General features: G+C 38.8%; 1 pseudogene; it reads left to right on the forward strand.

Annotated features, from left to right (window-relative positions):
• Positions 1–3,033: 3,033 nt before the first annotated feature.
• LOC102813393 lies at positions 3,034–3,299 on the forward strand (annotated as a pseudogene).
• Positions 3,300–9,753: the final 6,454 nt, after the last annotated feature.

Genomic DNA, 9,753 nt, shown 5'->3' on the forward strand with positions numbered 1-9,753 from the left:
GACAGTGAATAAGGAAGACTGTAGAAGAATTGATGCTTTTGAGTTATGGTGCTGGAGGAGAATACTGAAAGTGCCATGAGCTGCCAAAAGAAGCAACAGATCTGTTTTGGAGGAAGTACAGCCAGAGTGTTCCTTGGAGGCCAAGATGGCCGAACTTCATCTCTCATTCTTCAGACATATTGTCAGGAAGGACTAGTCACTGGAGAAGGATATCATGTTTGGTAAAGTGGACGGTCAGAAAAAAGAGGAAGACCCCCAACGAGATGGATTGGCCAAGTAGCAGCACCGACGGACTCAAGTGTGGCAACGGTAGTGAGGTTGGCCCAGGATTGGGCAGTGTTTCGTTCTGCTGTGCATAAGGTCACTATGGGTCGGTATCGACTCGATGGCACCTAACAACAACAAAGAGAAACGACCATGTGCTGTAAATGAGACCCTGAGACAGAAAATGCTATTAAGAAAAACTAAGCACTTGTCAATAAAATATCGACTTTAGTTAATAATAATATTGTTACTGATCATGACAAATGCACCATACCAATGTTGTTAATAATAGCAGAAACTGGGTGTGTGAGGTATATGGGAAGTCTGTACTATGTAATAATTCTAAAAATCTAAAGCACTAATCAAATAAAAAATTACTGAACACATTATAATATAATCAAAACGCTGAAAATAAATTGAGGAAATACCTTTGTTAAGTAGAACAGTAAGACAAAGGAATGGAAAGTAAAATGAGAAATCAGAGATTCAAAATAATCAAGTCTGACCTCCAAATAACAAGAAATCAGGAAACAACGAATAGAAAAGGAAGGAACAATCAAATAAAACATCCCAGAACAGAAGGATGTGGTCTCCATGAAGAAGGGCCATTTAGGGTCCAATACAATGAATGAAAACCCCTCAGCAAGCCACATCATTGTGGAATTTAAGGGAACCTTAAAACCTGGGTAGTTTAAGGGAAGAACCACCATACTGAACACTGCAATCTGCACCCTGACCTTTTCTTCCCCTAATGTTCCTCTTACCTTCTATCTTACTTTCTGTTTTCTCTTTTCTAAAGTTCTTATTTAAGGAGCTCTGGTAGTGTAGTGGTTATGATTCGGGCTGCAAACCACAAGGTCAACAGTTCGAAACTACCAGCTGTTCCATGGGAGAAAGATGAGGCTTTCTGCTCCCATAATGATTTACAGCCTCGGAAACCCCGTACAGGGTTGCTATGAGTCAGAACCGACTCCACGGCACATAACAACAACAAAGTTCTTATTTACTTTTTAAGTTTCCAAATATTATATACTTTACTTATTACATTTGTTGTTTATCATCAAGAACAATGCCAACTTCTCTCAAATTCAAGCTCTATGAGGACAGGGATCATGTCACTTTTGTTTACACATATATTCAAAACATCTTGATTAGTGCTTTGCACAAATAATGTGTTCAATACATACCTGCTAAATGAACATAAAAGTTTCCAGAGAGAAATACTTGGTCATATACGAAAGATTAGTTACCATTAGAGTTCTTAATAGCAACACTCGAAAGTAGAAGACAATAAAATCAAACTCTAAAATTCTACAGTAAATGGTTTCTAGTTCAGAATTGTATATTCAGCTAAATTATCAATCGAGTACAAGGGTAGAACAACAATAAAAACATGTTTTTTGTTGTTGTTAAGTGCCGTCGAGTCGGGTCCGACCCAGAGCGACCCTGTACAGGGTTTCCGAGGGTGTAAATCCTTACGGGAGTAGAAAGCCTCATCTTTCTTGTTTAGAACTGCCAAAATCTCCCTTCCATTCTTTCTCAGGAAGCTATAGGAGGATGTGCTCTACCAGTATTAGAAGCCACCAATGAAGAGGAAGATGTGAAATCCAGGAAACAAGCTATCCAATTCGAGAGAGAGAAAAATGAAATTCAAAGATATCAGAGAAGGGTAAGGCAAGATGGCAAGAGGCCATCCAGAATCCCGACAGAAGCAGAGTGACAGAGCACTGTAGGATGTTATTGTTGTAGTTAAGTGCCTTCATGTTGATTCAGACTCAAAGGGACCCTATATTAGGTTTCCAAAACTATGCATCTTTGTGGAAGCAGAAAGCCTCATTTTTCTCCCATGGAGCAACCAGTCGGCTCGAACCTCCAACCTTCTGGTTATAAGTCCAGTACTTACCATACAGCACCATTGTGCTCCCCTCTACAGGATATTGTTGTTATTAAATACCACTGAGTTAAATTTTGACTCATAGCGACCCTGCATAGGGTTTCCAAGAAGCGGCTGGTGGGTTTGAACTACAGACCTGTGGTTAGCAGTTTAGTGCTTATCCTACAGCACCTCAAAATGACTCCCTTCTATAGGATAGAGGTTACAAAACAAATAGATTATCTGTTGTGTTTGAATCTACTAAGGAGATTTACATACCTTATCTGAGGAATTATTAATAAAAGCTATAAAAAACATCCATTTATAAAGATACATGAAAGAGATTTATCCAAAAACTAAGACTGATGGTTACATAGTTAAAATGAGAAGAAAAAAAAGTGATTCAACTGAAAACTAACGTATGAGGGGGCTTCAAAAGTTCATGGAAAGTTTTGAATTTTCCACAAGATTTTTGAAGTCCCATGTACAACTAATTGGGAATATAAAGGGAGGAGAAAAGTGCAGTGTCTGAAGACGGCGGTTGGTATAAGGCACTTAAGGTCCCATCTTCTCGAATTGTTATTGTTAAGTGCCATCAAGTCACTTGTGACTCACAGCAACCCAGTATGTGGTGTCCAATGAGTGCCTAATGGGTTTGAACCACTGGCCTTGCAGTTAGCAGTCCAGGGTTTACAGTACCACACCAACATTTTCTTCTATAATTGGAAAGAACTAAAACTGCTAAAATTGTGTGTGTGATACAATTTTATAAGTAAGCATGTTATTCTATAAAACTGGAGGTGAAGAAAAGTCCTTGGATTGTTTTCCTTGCCTCGGCTGGTGATAAAGTGTGCTGTACAGTGGGATCTCGGGAGCTGAGGTGCTTGAGAGGGAAAATGGTGTTCTCAACTTCAGTCCCTCAAAAGAAGATAAAATGAAAGGCTCCTCGCGGCTTCCTAAAACGTTACACAAAGCGACAGAAACCTCATCTTTCTCTGGAAACTAATGGCGACTTACTGGTTCATCTGAACTGTTTATTGTTCATATTCATCAATTAGCAGAAGCGTCTAGGAAAAATGCTTGTGAAAACAAGTATGGAATAATTAAAAAGGAGCATGCCCTTGCTGCAGCGAAGGTAATTCTAAAGAAGAGCAGAGGTTAGAAGTCAAAGAAAACAGTCTTGAAAACTATGTGGTGTATTATTTTAGGGGGTAACAGAATGTGAAACCACTTTTCAAAAAAAAAAAAAACTAGATGTGAAAAATAATTGATAAGTCATTGATTCTGGAACAACCTTTTTCAATAGGGCTCCGTGAGAGAATTACACTGTAACGTAAGGAATTATTCTCTTCTGTATTGAAATGTTACTAGTTATGGACCATCTTTGTAAGAACTGAGAAAACAGTTACTCAAATCATTTTCTGTGTTCTGTGGTTCAGATGAGGAATGCTGATTGCGAGAGATTGCTCTGGGAGAGTGGAATTACAGAGTAAGAAGGGCTGGGGCAGAAGAATGTTATATTTCATCTGAAGCCTTGCAGTATTGCTTGATTCTCTGAGTTATGTACAGATGTCCCTTTGATAAGAAAAACGTTAAATTAAAATTAACCTAACAGTAAAAAGTAACTTTGAATACGGAATGTATTTAAAAAAATAAAGAAAGAATGTATTTGAATACAGAATGTATTTTAAAAAATTTAAAAAGGAACTTTGAATACAGAATGTATTTAAAAAAATAAATAAAGCACAGGAATTGAATGTCTTTAAATAGTATCTCATTAGATAAAATGAGATAATTTCACTCATAAATTATGAAAATAATTAAGTAGTATCTACTATAGATATCTGTATCTTTTAACAAGGTATTAACAAACATTGCTATTTGAGATGCTTAAAAAGAGACCAAAAAATTATAATCCAGCAATTTATAAAAGGTATGACAATGCAAATTCTGAACACTGACACCTTTTATCATGAAATCTTATTAAAGTTGCATATAATTCCCATTTCAATCAACCAAGATATATTTATTATGCTAGCAATCTACCATGTACTGTAAAGAACACACAAAAAACTATATCAAATATACTGCTTTTGCTCTAAACAAGTTTGGTTTTGTGTACATAAGATAACCTGACTTCTTGTGTCCTGTTGAGTCAGTTTCAACTCAGAGACCCTGTTTCTGAGACTATAAATCTCTATGGGAGCAGAAAGCTTCATTTCTCCCCCGAGGAGCAGCTGGTGGCTTCGAACCACCAACAATGTGGTTAACAGCCCAACAAGTAGCCCACCATGCCACCAGGGCCCTGATAATCTGGTTTAGGTAATGTTTTTAATCATGTCTCTTTATGTATCCTCAGATACAGAGACAAATAATTACAACATTTACTTTACCAAAAAAAAATAAATAAATAAATTTAAAAAATCTTGTGATAATAAAACAAACACATTTTGGAAAATTAATTAGCAAATGGGCAAAACCAGGAAACAATGGCAAGGAGATTCCTAAATTCCTAAAATGGTAAAGGCGAAATATTATAAGGGATTGAGCTGAGAGACACAGTAAAAGTGAAGAGGAGGAGGTAGCTACAGTAGTGGTTAAACAGTGGAAACTTTTGGAGAGGGAAAGCTAGGATTCCTGGTAAGTTTTAGAAGCTAGTACCACTGACTATAACAAGCAATATAAAGAAGGAAAGACTTGAGTTCACTTTCAGACTGTTGTCTGAAGTACCTTGAGATCATCCTGGAGAAGATATCCAATAGGCAGCTAAATACAAGGATCTGGAGTTCAGGAGAGAAGTCTGAGATAACAATTTGGGAGGTGGTAGCATACAGTTGTTAACGGATGAAATCACCTAAAAAAAAAATGTACAAAAGGAGAGGAACCTTGCATCAGAAACTAAAGATCAAAATTAGTATTCCTTAAAAGCTACTCTGGGTAAAACTTTACCCAAAGTTATATGTACTTACACTGAAACTATCCATGATATAAAGTTAAATGAAGGGGGCAAAAAAGTAAATATGAAAAATGCTATGCATAGCATGAAGTCCATTTGTTCAAATAAGTTGTTTGTTTTTAAAAGTTAAGTAGCAAAAGCATAGAGGAAAAATAGAAAACAAACCATGGAGTGATCGATACCAAGTTTATTAATGACGCTACATAGGTCAATACTACTTTTTTAAAATACAGGTATTTAAAAATATATATATATACACACACACATACACACATACTTTTTTAAACAAGAAAAAGATAAATTTGTTCCTTTTCTTAAAAAATTATATCATGTATCCTCACAATATAAAGATTAAAAAAAAACATTGGATATTGGAATCTAAATGGGTAATATAAACACTGTGGTGCTGTGGGCTAATGCATCAGACTGTAAAGTCCTTTAAACTGCAAGGTCAGTGGTTCAAGATCACCAGCTGCTCCTTGGAAACCGTATACAAGGTCGCTATGGGTCAGAATCAATTTGTTGGTACTTAACAACAACAAATAAGATTATGGAGTTCTGGTGTAGCACTGTAGGATAAATACTAGACCAAAAGGTCATCTGAACTGCAAGGTCAGTTGTTCAAACTTACCAGCTGCTGCTCAGAAACCCTATACAGGGTTGCTATGAGTCGGAACTAATTCAATGATACTTAAGTAAGATTATGAAAAAAGTTTATGTACAACCTATACTACCAAAGTAATGAGAATTAAAACACATACCATTTCTTTGCTGTTAAATCGGAAAATAATTTTTTTTTTTAAAGTAAAGACATTCAATGTTTGTATGACTGATAAAAGAGCATCTCAGACACTACTGATAGGAAGCAAACTGTACAATCTTTCAGAAAAAGATGAAAATACCTATCAACAGCCTCAAAAATATTCCTAATAAGTCTCTTAAAAATTTTAAGAAAATAATCTAAAATAAATGAAAATCTCAGATATTTCACTCAATCATTAGTGAAACAATTTAGATCCCAACATCGCAACGCAACAAGAATGTATGCAGATATCAAAAATAACATTTATTTCTATAAAATCTTTTTTTTAAAGTGCACACTATGACCTAGCAATTCTACTTCTCAAGAAACAGTAACATTTATGCACAACAAAAATATTTCAAGATTGCCATGTTTGTAAAAAGTGCAAAATTCCAAATAATCTAATTGTTGTTGTTGTTAGGTGCCACTGAGTTTGTTTAAAAATGTTTTAAAATATGTGATTCTTGTTATATAAAAATTAATAAATTTATATTTAAATAAAATTAATTTTATTTTCCAAAATGAGAAATATTAGCATTTGAAACCAAAAACTTTTGGGCCTCAATCATTTTTAAGCATATAAAGAGCTCTGGTAGTATGCTTGGATAGAGATGCACAGCCTTGAAAACCCTATAAGGCTATTTTACTTTGTCCTGTGGGGTCACTATGAACAGAAATTGAAAAGGATCCTGAGACCAAAAAATGTGAGCGTTAAGTACAACATTATTATGTTAGGGATGATGATTAACAGGGAATTTTGCTTCTCTGAAATGTTTTTTAACAGTTTCAAAAAAGATTTTGCTCATGAACTCCTTGTAGAATTAAAATGTAATAAAGTCAAGTTTATGAAGCTTTTTAAAAGCATGGGAAATGCTTAAACTATTTAAGTAGGCGATCCAACTGTATACAAAACTTTTTTCCTATTAAGAACATGCACAAGAAAAAAAGACTAAAAGACTCAAAATATGAACAATGGTTGATTATTTTTGAATGGTGGAATTATAGTTGATATTTCCTTATTCTTTACTATATATATATATATATATATATATATTTTTTTTACTCTAAGCATGCAGTTTAAATATGCAAGACAGGACAAAAAGGAAAAAAATGGTAGAAAGATTACATATACTTCAACTGGATCAAGCTATTAAACTGCCAAATCAGGAAAGCGCAGGCTCAAATGACTAAATGGAGGAAGTTCATTTGATGAGGCAATTGCCTGTTTTTAAGGAAAAGACGAACTCAATTATAAAATTTATGGGCTCATTTCTATAGGAGTCAAACCAACTACACAGCAATACTTAAACTTGGATTATAATTCGCAATCACGGCAACACAAATAAATGCACAGTTGAAAAGTCAAGTTTTCTTTTAGAATTTTGCAACTACAGAAAAGGTAGAAAGGGAAAAGAACACTACCACATCCTTTTGGTCTAAAATGAAGAAGAAATGCACCGTTGGGGAATGGGCATTTGGAGAGCTCGGGAAGCAATGACAGATTCGTCTGCGGAGACCCAGTCCTTCCAGCGCAGAGACTACGGCTCTCGGGAAAAAGGACCCTCCCGCAGACGTAAATCCCCGGGCGTCTTCTGCCTCTCCCCGCCGCGGCCCGAGGGTCTCTCCCGGGCAGTACCGAGCCCTCCGGGCGGAGTGGGTGGGATTCGGCTAACAGCCGCTGTGACTGCACACACAGCCCGACCCTCCAGGCTTCCCCCGAGGGGGCGGGAGGTTTGAGGGCCGAGAACCCGCTCCGGGTACGGACAGGTCTGGGGCCCAGGCTCGGCCCTTCTAAAGAGGAGAGCCAGACACGGCCCGAGGTCGACTGGTCCAGCGTCTACCCCGCCCCCTCCAGGAGAACAGCCAGAATGAGGAGAGGACACCACTGTCTGTTATAGGGGACTCTTACCTCCCCACACCCGTGCGGAGATTTCTGGGGACTCAAAGCGACGCCGCACCGAAAAGAAGTGCGACCCCGGCGGGGAGTCCAGCGAACGCAAAACGTCGACTCCGAGTTGTCTTTTCCCCCCGCCCGGGCCTAGGGTGAGAGGACGGCGCAGGCGCACAGAAGGAGTTCTTTCGGCTCACACGCCCCCTCCCTCCGCGTCCTCGGCCTCCGCCGGTCCCGAGGCGCCTGCGCTCTGTGGTGCGGGGTCTGAGCTGGGGACACCGGCTTCTGACCGGAAGTGCCCTAGAAGACTATGGGGTAAAGAGGAAACCTGTGGATTGGATTGTCGGTGGGAACTTCTTCCCACTAGACGTCCTGTAGCCAGGTTGGGAGGCGACCCGCGCCAGTATCCGGCTTCCTTTTGCACTCCGCTAACACAGACGCCGCTTCCTCCTTGCTAGGCTCCCGTGTCTGCCGAGAGCGCCGCGCTCCAGTCTGTACTGGACACTCCCGCCTGCCCGGGAATTTACTGGTGTGCTCCCAGCGCTGCCTTCCTCTCTAGAAACTTAAACTTTTAAATTTCGAACTGGTTCCTCTCCCTAATCCCCCGCCCCACTCCCAACCAAGCAACTACCTCTAACGCCAACTAAAAACCAAATCCACTGCCGCGGCTTTGGACTCTGCCCCATTGGCTTTCCCAGACTGTAAATCTATGGAAGCAGGCGGCTGCAGCTGTCTCTTGCCTTGGCGAGTGGGTTGAAACGCCCACCTTTGGTTTAGCAGTCACGAGCTTTAACCACTGTGCCACTAGGACGCCTGTTCAGCCCACTCCACATTCACAATGGCTTTTTCTTGTTGTGTTAGTTCTGCTTTTCAAACAGTGGCCTCAAGAACAGCTGCCTCCTCTGTCTAAAAACTGACTTCCCTGATGTAGAGTATAAAATGTACATCATGTGATAATACTTTTGTGCTTGTTGAACGTTACTATTTTTATCACAAGTTTCTTATAAATATAAATGAGGGAAGAAGAAGCTTCCGTGTGGTATAAGGGTGTCCTTGCAGACTGGTGTAAAAAAATCCATTAGTTGCTAAATAATGTTATCAGTTCAAGATGCATATTGGCCTTCAAAAATTCAAGAGTTGTGATATCTCAAGAGTCCTTTAGAAAGGTAGTGAAAGATTTGAAAATCACGGTTCAAATCCTAAACTGCAATTTACTGATTTGTGGTATTTCAAAAGTGCTTAGTTTCCTAAACTCCAAAGGATGAGCACTAGAATCAAGGTTGGCAATGGGAGCTCCATGGGAGAAAGATGAGGCTTTCTGCTGCAGCAAATATTTACAGCTTCCCAAACCCTGAGGCAGAACCATAGGTACTTAGCAGTAATAAGGGAGAATTGTGTGTTTTAGTTCAATTGTCGTTAAGTGGCATCAAGTCAGTTCCAACTCAGTAGTGACCCTGTATAGGGGTTCCAAGGAGCTTCCAATGGGCTTGAACACCTTCTGATGGACTTGAACAGCCAACCTTGTAGTTAGAAGTTCAGTGCTTATTCTACAGCGCCACACCAGGACTCCTTTGACTGTAAACATCTAAGGCAGTGTTGTCACACAGAAGATGCCCAATTAATAATAAACGTTATTAGTGAGCATCTGCTCTGACAAAATTGTCTAATGCTTAAATAATGTTGACAATTGTCTAAATGTTTGTTATTAATTGAGCATCTGCTGTGTAATGAGCACTGCTGTAGATGTTTACATTGTCCATTAATTTAATCCTTAGAATAATTCTGCAAAATACAGATTTCTATCTCTATATACACATGGACCTCGCCAGATGGAACACATAGAAATCAAATAGACTACATCTGTGGAAAGAAAAGATGGAAAAGCTCCATATCATCAGTGAAGACAAGGCCAGGGGCAGACTGTGGAACAGACCATCAATTACTGATGTGCAAATTCAAATTAAAGC

Source organism: Chrysochloris asiatica, unplaced genomic scaffold (assembly GCF_000296735.1).
Source record: "Chrysochloris asiatica unplaced genomic scaffold, ChrAsi1.0 scaffold00313, whole genome shotgun sequence".
NCBI lineage: Eukaryota > Metazoa > Chordata > Mammalia > Afrosoricida > Chrysochloridae > Chrysochloris > Chrysochloris asiatica.